Source organism: Equus przewalskii, chromosome 14 (genome assembly GCF_037783145.1).
Source record: "Equus przewalskii isolate Varuska chromosome 14, EquPr2, whole genome shotgun sequence".
NCBI lineage: Eukaryota > Metazoa > Chordata > Mammalia > Perissodactyla > Equidae > Equus > Equus przewalskii.
In genome coordinates, this window is record NC_091844.1 from 38,329,350 (window position 1) to 38,346,139 (window position 16,790).

The following is a 16,790-nucleotide window of genomic DNA, read 5'->3' on the forward strand; positions in this document are numbered from 1 at the left end:
TTCGTGGAACATCATGAGAATGCTGTGGCCTACCAATTGATTACACTCCATACCTTAAAAATCACTGCTTAGGTGAGAGGCTTGGCTTTTTGACTCAGCTTCTTAAGATGCTGGATCACTTTTCCCGTTTCAAACTTTGCCACTACAGAGACATCCTGAGCTTGTGTCCTAGCCAGCTCCCCAGTACTTTCCGGCATGGACCTCCAAGCCCCCAGTCTCTCACCGAAGTCTCTCTCCAGGAAGGGGCATCAGATGTTACCCACCAACTGGGCTGGCTCCCAGTTACTACCTTGCAGCATCTGTGATGGCATAATGGGAGGCCTTGCGTGAAACACGGTGGAGGGAAGTCAGAAGATCAGGTCACAGGGTCCCTCTCACTTCACAGCTGTTTGACAGCAGGCAAGTTACCTCACTTCTCAGCTTAGAGTTCTCCTCTATGAAATGGAAATTAATAATACCAACCTCATAGATTTCTTGTGAAAATCAGATGAGATAATATAAGTGATAAGGTGTGGTAAAGTACAAATTCATTTATAAAAATAATATGTGTTATGGTTGCAGAGAGGTAATGTTCAGGCAAACATCTGAACTGTTCTGTTTACAAAGTATAACTGATATTAAGATACTATGATGTACAAGAATGACAAACAATACACACTGTCTGTCAACTATGAAGGTCAAATGCAAGGACCTCACAGGCCCTACAGACTATTGAGAAAGAGTTGTGAATTCCTGATTCCACAATCCTGAAACATGTTATAAGGAAAAGTACATGTCTCAGTGGTCCTAAATCTCCACCCCTCTCCCCTTTTTTGCCTTTTCATGGCTTGGAGAGCAGGACTTAATTCAGATTAATTCCGAACATTTGAAATAAAGGTTTTTTTCTGTCCATCCCACTTTAGATTAGGAGCTCCTAGGAGGACAACAGCTAAAGAATTCTAGGAATTCTTTCCTCCACCCAGTCAAGAATGTGTCCTGCTTGGGGCGCTTAGCAGGAATGTGAGGGCTGCCAGATAAGGCCAGCCTTGAAGCACCAAGAGCTTGACGGTTGTGGGCCTGTTGCATGGGAGGGAGCCCTCCTTTAGAATCAGGCCCTCCTCAAAATCCCCCTGAGGAGGCTCTTTGGCTGACAGCAAGGACCAGAGCTGGTGTTGCAGAACTAACCTCTGCAGACAATGAGTGAAGAGACCGTTCAGCCGGGATTAACAAAGACACAGCAGTGTTTTCTGTTTTTGGAATCAACACAAATGTGGACTTGACCAGGGGCTCTGCTGCTTACCAGTTAGCTATGGCCTGGGTTAGACACTCTGAGAGCTTGGGTTTCCCCATCTATAAAATGCAAATAATAATAGTACCTATCTCTTATGGTTGTGGGGAGGATTAAGGAAGTAATATACATAAAACACTCAGCATAGTACCTCTCCATTAATTGGGGCTATAAAGTCTATTTTTACATAACTAGCTTTTAAACAGTCTCAACACCTTGCATTTACCCAAAGTGTTACAGAATACATTGTGTTTTCATATTTGTTACCTCTATTTAATTGCGTTAAGCAATAATGTGAACTTTCGCACCTTAGGGATGATATGTAGATACGTTCATTTTTTAGAACAAGTAAAAGAATGTCAGCTTTGGCAGTTATCAGGGGCCTCATCTCAGCTCTTGTCCATACCCTATCCTTATCCCAGTAATATTAGCCATGGACTCGGGACACGGAGTCCCATGTCTAGCTGGAAGCAACTTATCTCTCCACTGATTGCATTAATGCTACCAGGCTGGTTCCTGCATAATGCCATCCACCTCTCACTCAATGAATCTCAGACAAATTTCACCCTTTATTGGTAGTAAATATTTTCTGGGAAAAACGTGCAATACCATTGCTTTTACTGATCTTCTTCAATTCTTAAGGGCGAGGTCCGAGGCAAGCTGGGACCACAGCTCTCTGAGTTGGCAGGGAGGCTAGTGAGCAAGGGCCAGGCAATGGCTTGTGTAAGAGATTCAGAATGGGGTTTGGAGGACCATCCTGCATGAGAGTTTGGACCTGGATCAAGAGTCTAAGGCAGAGTCTAAAGGAAGTAGCCAGCTCTCTTGTGGTTATGGCCTTTGTTGGTGGCAGTTAGGAGATATTCCAACATATGATTAGACAGGGGGTAAGGGGTGAATGGAGGGTTGCTTACATGTGGCCAGGCTCCAGAGGCTCATTTATGGGAGCAGGATCCAGGCCTGGGGAATGCTGGATGGCTAAAGAGAGATGGAAAACCAAGGTCCCGGTGACGAAGGTTCAGAGCAGTGTCAGGCATTCAAAGACACCTTTAAAACATCTTGTAGCATCAAGGCAAATGTGTGCCCGAGGCTGAAAGCAGCTTTGACACCAGCCTATATTTCTTCCCCAAACATCTTTTCCTGGTGATTTGTCTGCTTTGCCTTCTACTCATGGCCATGATTCAGTTACTACCTCTTCCGAATTATTCAAACACTGTAACTGCCTTCAGCTCTGCCCAACACTACCTTCTCCACCTCACTCTACCTTTTGCTTCTTATCTCTGGATATAATGCTTACCCTAGGGATGTTTCATGTACCCCAAAACCATTATTTCCCCCCAAATACGCTGCTCTTCCAGCCTTTCCTTCGCATTGACTGGCACCATCTCCCTCCATTTTCTCAAGCCAGAAACCTGAGATTTTTATAAACTTCTTTTACCATTCCATCTACTGTGGGTGTATATTGCTATAGTGGCTATCCCATCTCTATTCCACAATGACCTTGGGCTATGATAGACATTCACCAGTGCTTAGCAATATCCAGTTCTTTTTGTCTTCCTGGGCATGCGAGAGACTACACTTCCTATCCTACTTCCAATTAAGCACAGCCATACGACTAGTTTGGGCCAATGACATGTGAATGGAAATTCACATATTATTCTGGGCTAAGGTGGTGGAAAACTCTTTCTCAATTCTCTTTACCTGAAACATCTTTCTTCTCCTGTTGTGTTGAATGTAGAGGTTTTGTGTTGAGATGGTAGAGTCACCAAACGAAAGAAGCCTGGCTAACTGAGTCATCTCATGGAGGGTGGCTGCCTTGTAGATATGCTTGGACCTGCAGCACATGCTGCATGATTGAGAAATAATTTGTAATAAGCCACTGAGATGTGGGGATCATTTGTTACTGTAGCATAATTTAGCCTATCCTGACTAATACAATCACTAAGGCCTGCTCATTTTATCACCTCATATTCCTCTCCCTTCTAGTCCCTCTGGTGCTCTAGCTCAGAACCTCCACAACTCCCACCAGGACTATTGGAAAAGCTTAAAAAACGTTCTCTATGCCTCCAGTTTGGTATCACTCAGACTCATTCTCCAAACAGACACCAGAGTGGTCTTTGTATAACTCAAATCCAGACATGTATTTTGGGTTACTCTCTTTCATTGACTCTCCATCACCGACATGATGGATAGTATGACACGACAGGTCTCCTCGCTAGCCAGTCTCATCTCCCATTTCTCTTCTCCTTACATTTTATAACCAGCAATACTTAGATGTTTGTGACTGACAGAATGATATGTGCTTTTCATGCTTCTGTGCCTTTGCTTATGCTGTTCCATTTATCTGAAACATCTTTATCCACCCTTCATCTTCTTTTTTGCCTGGATAACTCCTTATTCTTCAAGATTAGGTTTTAATACCACCTTTTCTGGGAAGGCTTCCTGCTGGATTTAACATCCCTCCTCCACACTCCCACAGTATCATCTGCACATCATTGACTACATTATATTGAATCTCTTTACGGGTCTTTCTCGCCTGTGAAAGTAAAAGCTTGACTTGTCACATGGTAGATGGTCAGCTGTAGAAAACACTGAGGTAATGAGATTCAGTGGTGATGCAGACACTCAAGGCTCATGCTTGGACACAGGATTCCAGGATGATGGGCTGTGAAGCAGACTTGAGGGTTCAACCTGAGAGGTCTATCACTTTAGTGGGCAACCAGGTCTGGCAGGAGTAGAGGGTGGAGGTCTGACTTCATGCCAGACCTAACAACTGGTAGGCCTAAAGCAGGGATTATTAACTTTCTGCTGTATTCAAGATTGGCTCAAGAACTAAAGGGATATTACATTGAAAGGGGCACATGAAGAGACACCACTTTGAGAATCTTAGTCAGGTAGAAGCAGAGGAAAGAAGGTAGGATCTGATATAACCTTATAAAATCATTGATACTCTTAATCTGATATAACCTTATAAAATCATTGACATTTAATCTGATATAACCTTATAAAATCATTGACGCTTTTTATAGATTTTGCTCAGGCAGCAACCACACAGTTTGGCTTTCTTGAATGACTACAATAATAAATGCAGTAGATTCTCGCTATTCATGGTAGTTCTGTTCTATAAAGTCACTGGGAACACTGATAGGCAAATACTGAACCCTTGCTCCCAGGGAAAATACAGAGTCAGGCTTCTGTGAGCCTCTGGTCACATTTTCATCAACTGATCAATACATAACCTTGCTTTACGTGTGTTTCTGTTTAAAGACACCTTCTTTCCTTATTTAACGTATATTACAGATTCACTAACATTGAACTCTTGGCCAACATACTGTAACTTATGCCTAAACAAAACTTAACACACGTATTTTCTCTGTAAGGTGCTTCTTGTGCTTAGGAAGACTAGAAAGCACTTCAACACTACACTTGGGGGTCATTTTAAATAGCAAAATCACCAAAAAAAGCACAAAACTGTGAAAAACATGGCACTAAATAGACTACAGAAAGGACACGTTTATGGTATGACAGCTGAAACAAGAAGGCAAAGTGTCACCTTGTTTGACCTCAGCTGGGAATGTGTATGTCAGGTGACTCAAATTTTTCACTGCTTTGCCCATGTCCACCAATGACCATGAAAGTGCCTCAGGTACTGATTTTGGGGTTACAAATAAATTTTAAGGAGGAGGCGAATTTGCAAATATGGAATCCACAAATAATGAGAATCAACTGTAGCTATGATTTATTGAACACCTACCACGCGGCATTGAACTCGGTGCTTTACATATGCACATATTGCCAAGTTTATCAACTTCACATCCTTCAAGTGAAATGACTCAGAGTTAACATTTATGGGCATATCCTAAGATCCATAGGCTATCATCATTGGAAAAGGTAGGACTTTATAATAAGATTATCGTCATACAATTTTTATACCAAGCTTAAGGATGCATTAATGGGGCTGGACGCTTTTAATAGGCTAGGCTTCTGCTCCTCTTGGGAACTTCTAACTCAATAGTCTGGGCTCTTATAGAAAACTAAGAATGCAATACACACTCAGCAACAGGGCTATTGACTGATTAGGCTTAAAGACCCACAAGATTGGGTACTAAGGTCTGAAGAGAATATTTCTTATAAGAAAACATGCCTAGCAGTTAAGAGCACAATCATCCAGCTTCTGGAATTTTCCCAAGCAACATCATGTTAAACCAAAAACAGCCAATAAACTAATTCAACGAGACAAAGTGTCTTGCAGGGCATTGGCTGACTAAATGAGAACCCAAGAGGTTAGCAAGTTTCCGAATATACCAAGTACCCGCAAAATGATGCTCTTGTCCAATCATCTGTGCATCCACAGTCTGTCAGTCTGCTGTTTGCCTTTCATTAAGGTCAGCTGGACTTTGTTCCAAACTACACGGTGTTCATTCCCCCTACTCACCTTTACTCCTACCACAATGTCATTCTCTTCCCAACCAAATCACCTTTGACTGGCAAGGCTCAGTTTAGTCCCATGTCTTCCATTAACCTCTCCTGGACCTCCTTAGCCATCTAGAACTTCCTTGACTGTGGGAGGATATGGACCTTCAAATCTAGCTTACTTGTCACCTCAGCTGTAAAAGGGAAATAATAACACATACCCCCCAGGACTTTCACAGGACAGCATATGAACATGCATAACACAGAGCCTGGCATAAGGTGGTTGCTCAACAATGTTGGTGATTCTGAATTATGTTTTTCACTTTGGTTTGTATGAATTAACCTTTTATTACCCCCTTTGAAGGAAATTTTATGCAAGTTAACATCGAGAGAGACAAGGCAACAGCAAGAAAGAACACGCTCTGGGGCAATGATTTCCAGCTTTTGAATTTTAGGACCAGCGCAAGAATTTTGGGAACTGACGTCAGGTTGCTTAATATTTCCCTTTTGACAAAAATCTCCGTAATAACTCTTTCACGTTGTATAATCATTTTTACAAAATAAAGACACTGTAAAGACAAAAAGATAGAAAGAAGATAATATCAGAAGTTTTTGTTCTGAAGATGAATATATTCAGTTTCAGGAAAAACTCACCTCACTCATGCATCCACTTACCCTTTTGTTCATTCATTAGCCAAATATTTACTAAGCGATATGCACCAGGAATTTTTCTATGTGATGAGGTACAGCGGTAAACATGATACGGAAGGTCCCTGCACTCATGGAGCTTACTTTTTTTTCATCTTGGAACACAGATCCGGGAAAACTGCTGACCAACCAGTACCAATCCAGTCACTGAACCATGCACTGGCTTTTGGGAGCTATGGCTTGAGAGTACTTAGTCACTGATATAAGGACAAGTTCCTGCTTCTAAACTCTCCCAGAAGGAGGGACCAGGTAGCTGTCACACTGTACAGAGACTGGGAGTGTAGGAGCAGAAGAAGGACAGCAGCTCCTCTGAGCAAGCACCTTCCAGCTCTGGGGCAGTGAGTGTGCCAGCCTGAGGACTGCACCTCAGGCTGGTTACTCTTTGTGACTACAACCCCCATATAAACAGAAATATTCCTAGAAGTTCATCGTTGTTGACCATGAAGGACACATATTTAGTCCAAAGAAGCCTGACATATAGGGCACAGGGATTTGAAGCAGTTGTCAAAGTGTGGAGAGAAACTCTGAGAAAAGAGAGAGGAGGGATGAAAACCTAACTCTATTTGGGGAGTTCCTCAGTTTGTTTCTCACCAGGATTCAAAAGAAAGTAGCTGGATGTTGTGAAATATGAGCTTTCAAAAGTGCTATAGGAAAATGCTAGCCGTTTTAAACACTTGGAGCACTCAGCCAACAAAAATAAGATGCTTGCCCCCTAATTAAACAGACTAGGGTCAGAGTAACAGTTGAGTTCGTTCTAGCGTGCCTTAGTGAGAGACTGGAGGAGAATCCTCAGGGACTGATAAGCCCCCTGTAACATGTTGAATTGTTAGATTCGCTAGAGAGGATATCATGTATATACATATTGTGCCTTCTTCCTAAAGGTCACAATTAAGGGAATATTTCACTTATAAACCATCAGAATTTGTCACAACACTTTCCATATGTAAGAGATTGAGAGTCTTGTGTGACGATCTCCAGGGTTCTGGCCTAAAATTTGTAAAATGGAACAAAAATACATTCTATTTTCCAGAAGAACTCTTCAGAGCTCAAATATTTGTTTACTGAAAATGATATGTAAAAGCCCTACTACGTTTTCTGGGGCCGCATTTTTGAGAGATTTTTGCCCCTGCAGCATTACACTGCAAGGAAGAAGGGAGCAGGAGGCGTATGAGTGCCAGCTTCCCGAACACTATGGGAACAAGACTGAGAAGAAAATGATCAAGAAACCGTGAGCAGAAGGTTCTTCCTTGTCACAGCATTTTAGGATTAAAAGTAAAAAGATTTACTAAAATTAGCCACAATGTAAAACCCTAAAGCAGAAAGCTTTAAGTAAGGCAAATGGCCTCAGTGCAGGGCTTCAGACAACTTTATCAACTTCATGCTATAAACCATAGCAAGCAAATTAATTATTCCCAGATGCTGGGGATGAAGAACGCTTGCTGAATTGTTTTGCCTCTCAAACTCCTCAGTATAAACACACTCACAGGATTGCATTCCCTTTTTTGGCTCCCAACACACAAGTAATCATACACTGTGCAGGATAATGTTGGATGAGCGCTCCTTTGAATAGCAAGCAAGTTCTGTGTTCTGTCAGCCTTTTGGATACCATGTCCTCAAACATTTTTCTTTGACAGTCTTTAGTAACAACTTGTAAACAAATTGTTTCAAGTTTATAAAAAAAGTTCAACAGCAGTATAAGCCTTATTTTCAAATTATTCCAAACTCCTTAAGAGCTGGAGGGGGCAAAATTAATCTCAAATATAGTACAGCTCTTGTCTTGCGTCAAGAATGGTTTTTCTGTAATCCCTGTGAGAGGGAGGCCAGAAATCATATTAGTAGTTTTTATATTTTTATATTCTTTGCATTTGGCTAATGTGTAAACAAAGAGAAAAAAACAGGTTGTGAATTGAGAATGTGTTTAGGATTAAACATGGATTCTCTCATCATGGCCAGAAAAATGTGAGTAAAGGGTCATTTTGCTATTCCGGCTCCAAATTTGCACAGGGCAAATGAAACATGCCTGGTGATGGATGAATCATGGAGGGGTTTTGTTGGCCTAACTGGGCCTACACACTTCTTGGAGTAAATAGACTCAGTGGATTTGTTCTGGGTTTTTATATAATGAGGCAAAGATGTGTGCCTGCGTGTGTGTGTGTGTGTGTGTGTGTAAAAATTGTGTGAGTGTGGGGTGGGGGAAGATAAGGAAGGCACAGGGAAAACTTCAGGAACTGTTAAAGGAAAAAACACATTTCTACAGAAGGAAAGAGGAGTTCTGCAGTCCTGCCAACTGCAACACAAATGAGAGGGAAAGTTCAAGGAAAGTTGATATCTAAAAATAAATAAATAAAAGGAAATTCAATGAGAAAATAATATTCAGGTCAGGTCGAAGCCCAGAGAAAAACGCTCATTCAGAACTGGGCTGTCATCCTGCTTCTTCTGAAGTGAGCAGCTGCTGGTTATTGAAACCAGCCCACACAGTTGGGTCCCTGCCGCCATGGCAACACTCCTGCATCTGTGCTGGAGTGGCCCAGGCACAATGGGGCGGTTCCAGGGCCCAGAAGCATTCTGGCTACAGACTAAGGAGGTTTTTTGTTTTTTATGTGTATTGGGAGATTTTGATTCCTGGGTTTGTGGTTGGCTATTGGAAACTTTTCCAACCTATAACAAATCCTGACCTCAGGGGCAGATTTTCATGCAAATGGCACCATGGAAAGAAAGCATCATCGTGCTGCTCAATAGGCGAATAACTTATTTCCAGCCTCTTTCAAATTCTGTCTTAGAAAATCTCTAGTAAGCTCTGAGCATTTGTACCTGGTCCCTTGTATTGCAACTTTAGGATGTTTTTGATGCAATCCTTAGCTTGCTTTTTCTATTTGTAGTTTACAATAACACATGACCCTAAAAGGAAAAACTATTGCAGTCTTGTGAATTAGAAAGTTAGTGAATAATTAACTGAAGACTTTGACATTAAAAATACAGCCTAGAACTTACACATTATATATGCATAGCCTCAACAATTGGCACATTCAAGTATTGAACTCACCACCTTGGTTTCATTAGTACTACCAGGTTCATCTACCAAATTTATCTACCAGCTAAATATAAAGAAAATAGCAATGTAATAATCTCATGATGTAGCATAGCAAGCAATAGCACAGACTGTAGGATCAAACTGCCTGAGTTCCAATCCTGTCATTTATTCGCTATGTTATCTTGGACAAGTTACTTAAACTTTCTGTGACTCTATTTCCTCATCCGTAAAATGAGGATGAAAGTAGTATGGACCTGGTAAAGATTGTTATAGGTATTAAATGAGTTAATATTTGTGAAGTGCTTATAACTGGTTAGTGCATAAGTGCTTAGAAAAAAGTAAATAAATAAATTTAAATAATTTAATAAATAATTTACATTTTATTTCAAAGGATCTCTTCTTTAAGACTCTGGGAAACACTACCTTCAGAACTTAGGACAGCATAGTGTATTTGTGTCCCTCCATTCCCACAGAGGAAATGTTAGACATCTTATTTACATCTATGGTTTAAGACTCCTTGACCCTGACAAAGCAGCTTGTTTTCTGAATTTAGCTGGGGGACGTGTGTGAGGGTGTGTGTCGGCTGGGGAGGGAGAGTAGTGCTTTGAAAAATATATACTGGATCTTCTGATTCATTGGATCCTTACAAATGCTTAAGTGTTTGTTAAAGCATAAGAGCATAAGGCACCGTGCTTGCTAAACCATTCAAGTGTAAGATACGCCCTCAGGCTGGGAAATCCATCACTGTACTCACTTCTTTAGCAGCAGCCAAGGAGTCTTAGGCTCCTAGAGATGGAAAACCCAGTGCTTTTTCATCTCTGTAATAGAATGAGGTGCATAATTTCTTTTTGATTTTTACTTACTTATTTTTGACAAAAATTATACATACTTAAGTATACACTGTTATGTTTTGATATATATATATATATATATATAGTGAAATGATTTCCACAATCAAACTAATTAACACATCTCTCACCTCCCAAAGTTACCTTTGTGTGTGTGTGTGGTAAGAACACTTGAGATCTACTCTCTTAGCAATTTTCAAGTATACCATATGTTATTATTAACTATAGTCACTATGCTGGACATTAGAAGTTATTCATCTTATAATTGAAAGTTTGTAACTTTAATCAATATCTCCCCTTTCCCCCACTCTCTAGCCTCTAGTAACCATCATTCTGCTCTCCGTTACCATAAGTTTAACTTTTTTTTGTTTTAGATTCCACTAAGATCATATGATATTTATCTTCCTGTGTCTGGCTTATTTCACTGAGCATAATGTCCTCCAGATTCATCCACGTTGTTGCTAATGACATGATTTCCTTGTTTTTTAAGGCTGAATAATATTCCACTGTGTGTGTGTGTGTGTGTGTGTGTGTATATATCCCACAATTTCTTTATCCATTCATCTGTCAGTGGACACTTCAGTTGTTTCCACAGCTTGGTTATTGTGAATAATGCTGCAGTGAACATCGGAGTGAGGACAGCTTTTCTGCACCCTGTTTCATTTGCTTTGGATACATAGCCTAAAGTGGGATTGCTGGATCATGTGGTAGTTTTATTTTTCATTTTCTGAGGAACCTTCATACTGTTTTCCACAGTAGCTGAACCCACTTATATTCCCACCAACAGTGCACAAGTGTTCCCTTTTCTCCACATCCTCACCAACACTTGTGATCTTTTGACTTTTTGAAAATAACCATTCTAACAGCTGTGAGGTGCTATCTCATTGTGGTTTTCTTTTGCCTTTGCCTGGTGATTAGTGATGTTGAGCACCTTTTCATATACCTGTGGCCATTTGTATGTCTTCTTTGGAAAAATGTCTACTCAGGTGCTTTGCCCATTTTAAAATTATTATTATTATTATTATTATTACTATTATAATATATTATTATATTATAATAATAATTATTATTATTATTGCTATTGAGTTGTATGAGTTCCTTATATATTTTGGATATTAAGGACATGTGTCACTTCCACCAGAGCATGTTCAAGGGTTTTCTGTTTCAACCCAGAACTCCTCCACTGGTACTGAAGAGCCTACTCATGGGCTCAGATGTACAGCTTTCACGGGGCCCATCCATCTTAGGCCACATAATTTCTTATAAAGCGTGGAACTGCATCAGCTTCTACAGTGGGGCCAACCTGAAACTGGCCCTATTCTTTAATCCGGTTCTTCTATTTACACTTAGTTAAGGGAGAGAGAGATATCAGTTAGGTATTAATGGCTGCAAAGTGCTTTTACAGATGTTGTTGGGACATTTGGATACTCTCCACACACATATGCTGTTCCATCACCCAGAGGATTTACAACTTTTTGGAATCCAGTCTGTCTGAGGCTAAGAGGTTAGCATTTTAGTCAATGTTCTCAAATTAAGCCACGTACATTCAATTCTAACAGGGACAAGAAGTCATTCTGGGACCTCAAAGAAAGGAATCAACATCTATTTCAGTTTGCAAAATGGAAAAATCCTGTTTTTATACCATGAGGGCTTTTTTCTCCCATTACAACAATTCAAAGTGCATTTACCTATCTTCAGAGGTGGGTACACTTGAACCCTGAAAGGATTAAGACTGAAATACACAAAATTCTTCTTTAAAAAATCAAGGTCACCTTGTAGTTTAACATATGTCCTGTTTTCTGAGAAAACAAATGTACTATCAGATCCACCAAAAATTTCTGTGGAAAATTTTTTGGAGGCCAGAAGAAAAATTAGAGAAAAGCTGTATTCCATAGTTGAAAGAAACAGAAGCTGCCACCTAGAAGAAACTCAGACCAAGATGAAGCTATGACAGTTTGAGAAGACACATATTGAATAAATTGACTTTATTATTCCAGGAGGTTTAAATGGAAACCTTAAAACAGCAGTCTCCTTTTTCTACTTCCTACTCCAAGAATTGAGGTGGTCTTATATAAGAATGTTAGCTCTAGCATTTACCTAAACCAGAAAGGAAATTATGAGGTACAGGGAAGGCTGCCCTGGAATAACAGTCAGGAGACCTGGGCTCCAGTTTCACTTTGGTCACTTGTCAATGTGTGACAGGTTACTTTCCCTCTCTGAGATATTAATAACCATGGTGGTAGTGGCAGCCATGGTAGAAGTAGAAGCAACAGCAGTAGTAATAGCTGCAGGAGCAGCAGTAGTGGCAGTAGCAGTAATAGCTGTAGTAACAGTAGCAGTAATAGCAGTCGCAGTAGCAACAGTAGCAGTAGTGGCAGTAGCAGCGGCAGCAGTAGGAGCAGTGGCAGCAGTAGTAGCAGTTTCCATTTATTGAGGGGCTGCTGTCAGGCAGTCGGCTAGGAACTATACAAACACTATTTCATTTAAACTCCATGGTGACCTTCCAGTGCAGGTGTTATTACCCTCATTTAACTAGTGAGGACACTGAGGACCAGAGAGGTTAAGCAATTTGCTCAAGCCCACTTCATTAGTTAGTGAATAATCTGGATTTTGAATCTGGATCAATCTGATTCCAACACCTTGCCCTTCTCTTGGGAAACAATGTGTTGTGGAGCAGTACTTCTCCAACTTTAACGTGGGTATGAACCATTTGGAGATCTTGTAAAAATGGAGATTCTGATGCAGTCTGTCTGCTGCAATGCCCGAGGTCCCGCATTTCCAACAAGCTCCCAGATGCTGCTGCTGGTTCCAGGAAGCACACTTTGACCAGCAAGAGGATAGTGGAAAGAAAGTATGCTTTCCAGTCAGAATGCATGGCCTCAGTTTACTCATCTGTCACACAAACGAGTTGATAAAATGAGTTTTAAAGTGCATTCCAGCTCTGAGATCCCAATACTCAGGGTATACTACGGTATTAAGAAACCAGATCACACAGGACTGACTCTTAGCCACATGCATTTTTAAACTGGTTTCAGATGAGATTCTGACTGTGATTTATGTATCTTTCTGCAGTATCTCTGACAGGTAGGATCAGACACCTTCACTCAAATTACATTATTGTTAAGCTTTAGGCTGAGCTAAATCTTACTGAAAGAGTTCAAAGCACTTCTTTCTATAAGCATCTTTAAAGATTATAAATGTAAAAATAGTTTCTTATGAGAAGCTTAGACGGCAGAGTTTTTCTTTTTTATAACAGAAATGAGAAGTCTCCAAAACCATAATGGTAGCACAATCCATTGAAATATGTTAATGCCTCATCTTAAAGTCTTACAGAAATTGAGGTTTTCTGAGTTAACAAAATAGACCTCATCACAGATGGTCTGAATGATAAATGGAACCAGCACACTGGTGTAGCAAGACTGAAAACCCTGCTCTTAGCTGAGTGTGCTGAAAGCCTGTAAGCAAATCTTTCTACATAAAGCTCTGCTCAGTGTTGAAGGAAAAACGGTTTGATTAGCAAGGGCATGTCAAACACTTTAGGCAAAGCTCAGAGCCATAAGATGTACAAGTTTTATGAAGAAGCCATTTCTTTTTTTTTTCTTTTGGATGAGGAAGATTGGCTGAGCTAACATATGTTACCAATCTTCCTCTTTTTGCTTGAGGAAGATTGTCACTGAGCTAACATCTGTGCCAATATTCCTTTATTTTGTATGTGGGATGCTGCCACAGCACGGCTTGATGAGTGGTGTGTAGGTCCATGCCTGGGATCTGAACCCGTAAACCCTGGGCCGCCCAAGCAGAGTGCATGAATTTAATCACTATGCCACCAGGTTGGCACCAAGAAGCCATTTCTAATTAAAATGGATGTCCTTGTTAAGATTCATTTTCTTATCATCTTGTGCCTAACACAGGGCAATGGCACCAAGGAAAGTGATTTTTACTCTCTTCCAAGAGCTACAGTCCAGATTACCAAGAGAGACGCCACGAGCTCCTTTTCCTGAACTCAAACAAGGGCAGCTGTAGGAGTAGGGCATAGTTTATAATCGATGAACATCTGAGTAAAAAAGAATTTCCGGGGGCCAGCCCGGTGGCACAGTGGTTAAGTTCGCACTTTCCACTTCTTGGTGGCCCAGGGTTCACTGGTTCCGATCCTAGCTGCAGACATGGCACCGCTTGGCACACCATGCTGTGGTAGGCGTCCCACATATAAAGCAGAGGAAGATGGGCATGGATATTAGCTCAGGGCCAGTCTTCCTCAGGGAAAAGTGGAGGGTTGGCAGCAGTTAGCTCAGGGCTAATCTTCCCAATAAAAAAAAAAAAGACAAGAAAAAGAATCCCCATGAATATTTTTTTTTAAAGTTTCTGGTTTGTAGGAGTTTTACACATAAAACTTATTTTTGAATTTGATAACAGTGCTCTATGATCAGTTTACTGCAATATGATTCTTCATGGTCAGTCTTCTGCTTTCTCTTCAGTTTTTCTCACTAAACTCCACCTTACCAACCCCCACTCCATGCTGAAGGTATGTGGAATGACATTCACTTCCTTAAATATGCCATCCTCTTCCATACCTCCATGTCTCTGTGCCTTGAGTGCCCTTTCTTTGATCACCAGGCAAACATCTACTACTCAGCTTTTTAGAGTCAGCTCAAATATCACCTCCCCTATGAAGCCCTTCCTCACCTTAAACCTTATCCTACCCCTAGCCACGGACAATTGATCATTCCCTTCTTGGTAATCTCTATTAATTTGAGTGTATTTCTATGGTAAAGTTATACACTTTCTTGCTTCTTTTTATTTAAGTGTCTATTTCCTTGAATGAAGAGGTAGGCATCCTGAGGGCAGCTCCATGGGTCCTTTTAGAGACCTAGGACTTCAGCTTTTCACCCAATTGTGTAAGAGTTCTAAGCTCCTTCCAATAAATTTCACCTTTGTGCTCAAGATAACCAAAGTTCATTTCTATTATGTATAACCACAGAACCCTAACAGTTGCAGAAGTATACTGAAACCGAGCCAATTGTCTGAGAGGAAGGGACTCAGGACGCTTAGAGAAAGGAAACCCAAAGAGTCAGAAATTGCCAGTGTTTGTCCAGCACTCTGCAGAGGAGGGTATGCCTCCTCTGGGAACTCAGCCAGGCAGGTGACTAGAAAGGTATTCTCTATTGTAAGTCAAGGATAATTCTCCAGACCTCATCACAACCTCGAGGATATTCCTAAGACCATCCTTCACTTCCACTTTTTTCTCTGATTCCATGCTTTCCACCCAGGTTTGTAGTCATTCAATTCTCAGGGTACTATGGGATCAGAAAGGAAGTAACTTTGGTAATTGGAAAGGAATATTCACCACTGTAAGTGAATAACATCTGTAAATGAATAACATTAAACAGCAGTCTCTTGACAGTTTGGACAGCTCAAATCAGTTGTCTCCATCTGAGGAACAATAGAGCCCTAGCAAAGTTGAGTTTCTCAACCTGCAAGATGAAGACTGGCCTGAGGTGACCTCACCAAGGTGGGACCACCCCTTGAGGCTTACCAGAAATCCCACTGTTTCTTTAGATTACACGCTTCTTCCCTAGCATATCTCATTTCACTACAATATTCAATAATATACTAGTGGTGGGTAAATCTCCAAGGTCCACATTCTTTGCTATATGTAGTTTGAGACAGCAAGTAAAACCTAATTAATTCTAACCATGGGCTATAATTAGAAAGGTAAGTAAGTAAGGTCTAGTTCTACCTCTGTATAATGAAAGGGTTTGTTAAGAAAATTGATGATGTAGAGCATTGGTTCTCTCCTGTTTTTTCCATGACATACAAGAATGGTGTTGGCACAAGCAACACAGCCCCATGGGCAGTTCTTGTCTTCATCTCTGTAACCCCACTCTTGCTTTTTCTCTTGAGAAAGCGTATTTAAATGCAAATGTGTGACCCTCATATTATTGTGACAAGCTTAAATCTTCTCTGGTTTATTATTTTTTTTTAAGATTTTATTTTTTTTCCTTTTTCTCCCAAAGCCACCTGGTACACAGTTGTGCATTTCTAGTTGTGGGTCCTTCTAGTTGTGGCATGTGGAATGCCACCTTAGCATGGCCTGATGAGCAGGGCCATGTCCACGTCCAGGATTCAAACGGCTGAAACCCTGGGCTGCCGAAGCGGAGCACACGAACTTAACCACTCGACCATGGGGCCGGCCTCCTCTGGTTTATTTTTAAAAGTTAATCATTTGCAAACTTTTATACTTCTACTATGAGTGGTATTAGGTTGCTTGCAACACATCAGCGTGTCCCGTTGAGACCTGCTAATGTAAATATATTAAAGGGAGAATGTTTAAACTAATTATTAACTAAGTTATCTATAAAAATTGTCTAGTGTTTGTAGAATTAAGATGCCAGTTTCACTCTTTCTTGTCAGTTCCAGCAAGAGGGACGGAACCATAATTTGGTAATCACAAGAGCTTGAACTGAAATAACTATGTACGCTGGAAACCAAGGAATCACTACCATTATCTGGAAGTTGTTTGTCATGT

General features: G+C 40.7%; 1 protein-coding gene across 26 annotated transcripts in view; it reads right to left on the reverse strand.

Annotated features, from left to right (window-relative positions):
• The window catches only part of EHBP1 (EH domain binding protein 1), a 479,572-nt gene that overhangs the window by 369,026 nt on the left and 93,756 nt on the right, over positions 1–16,790 (reverse strand). For 4 of the 26 annotated variants that reach the window (XM_070572579.1, XM_070572561.1, XM_070572569.1 and 1 more), the window contains exon 1: positions 54–292. The exons of the other annotated variants lie outside the window; for them this stretch is intronic. The gene's annotated coding sequence lies outside the window, so the exon portion shown is untranslated. Of the gene's footprint in view, positions 1–53; positions 293–16,790 lie in introns of those variants that run through there. 26 annotated transcript variants of the gene reach the window in all.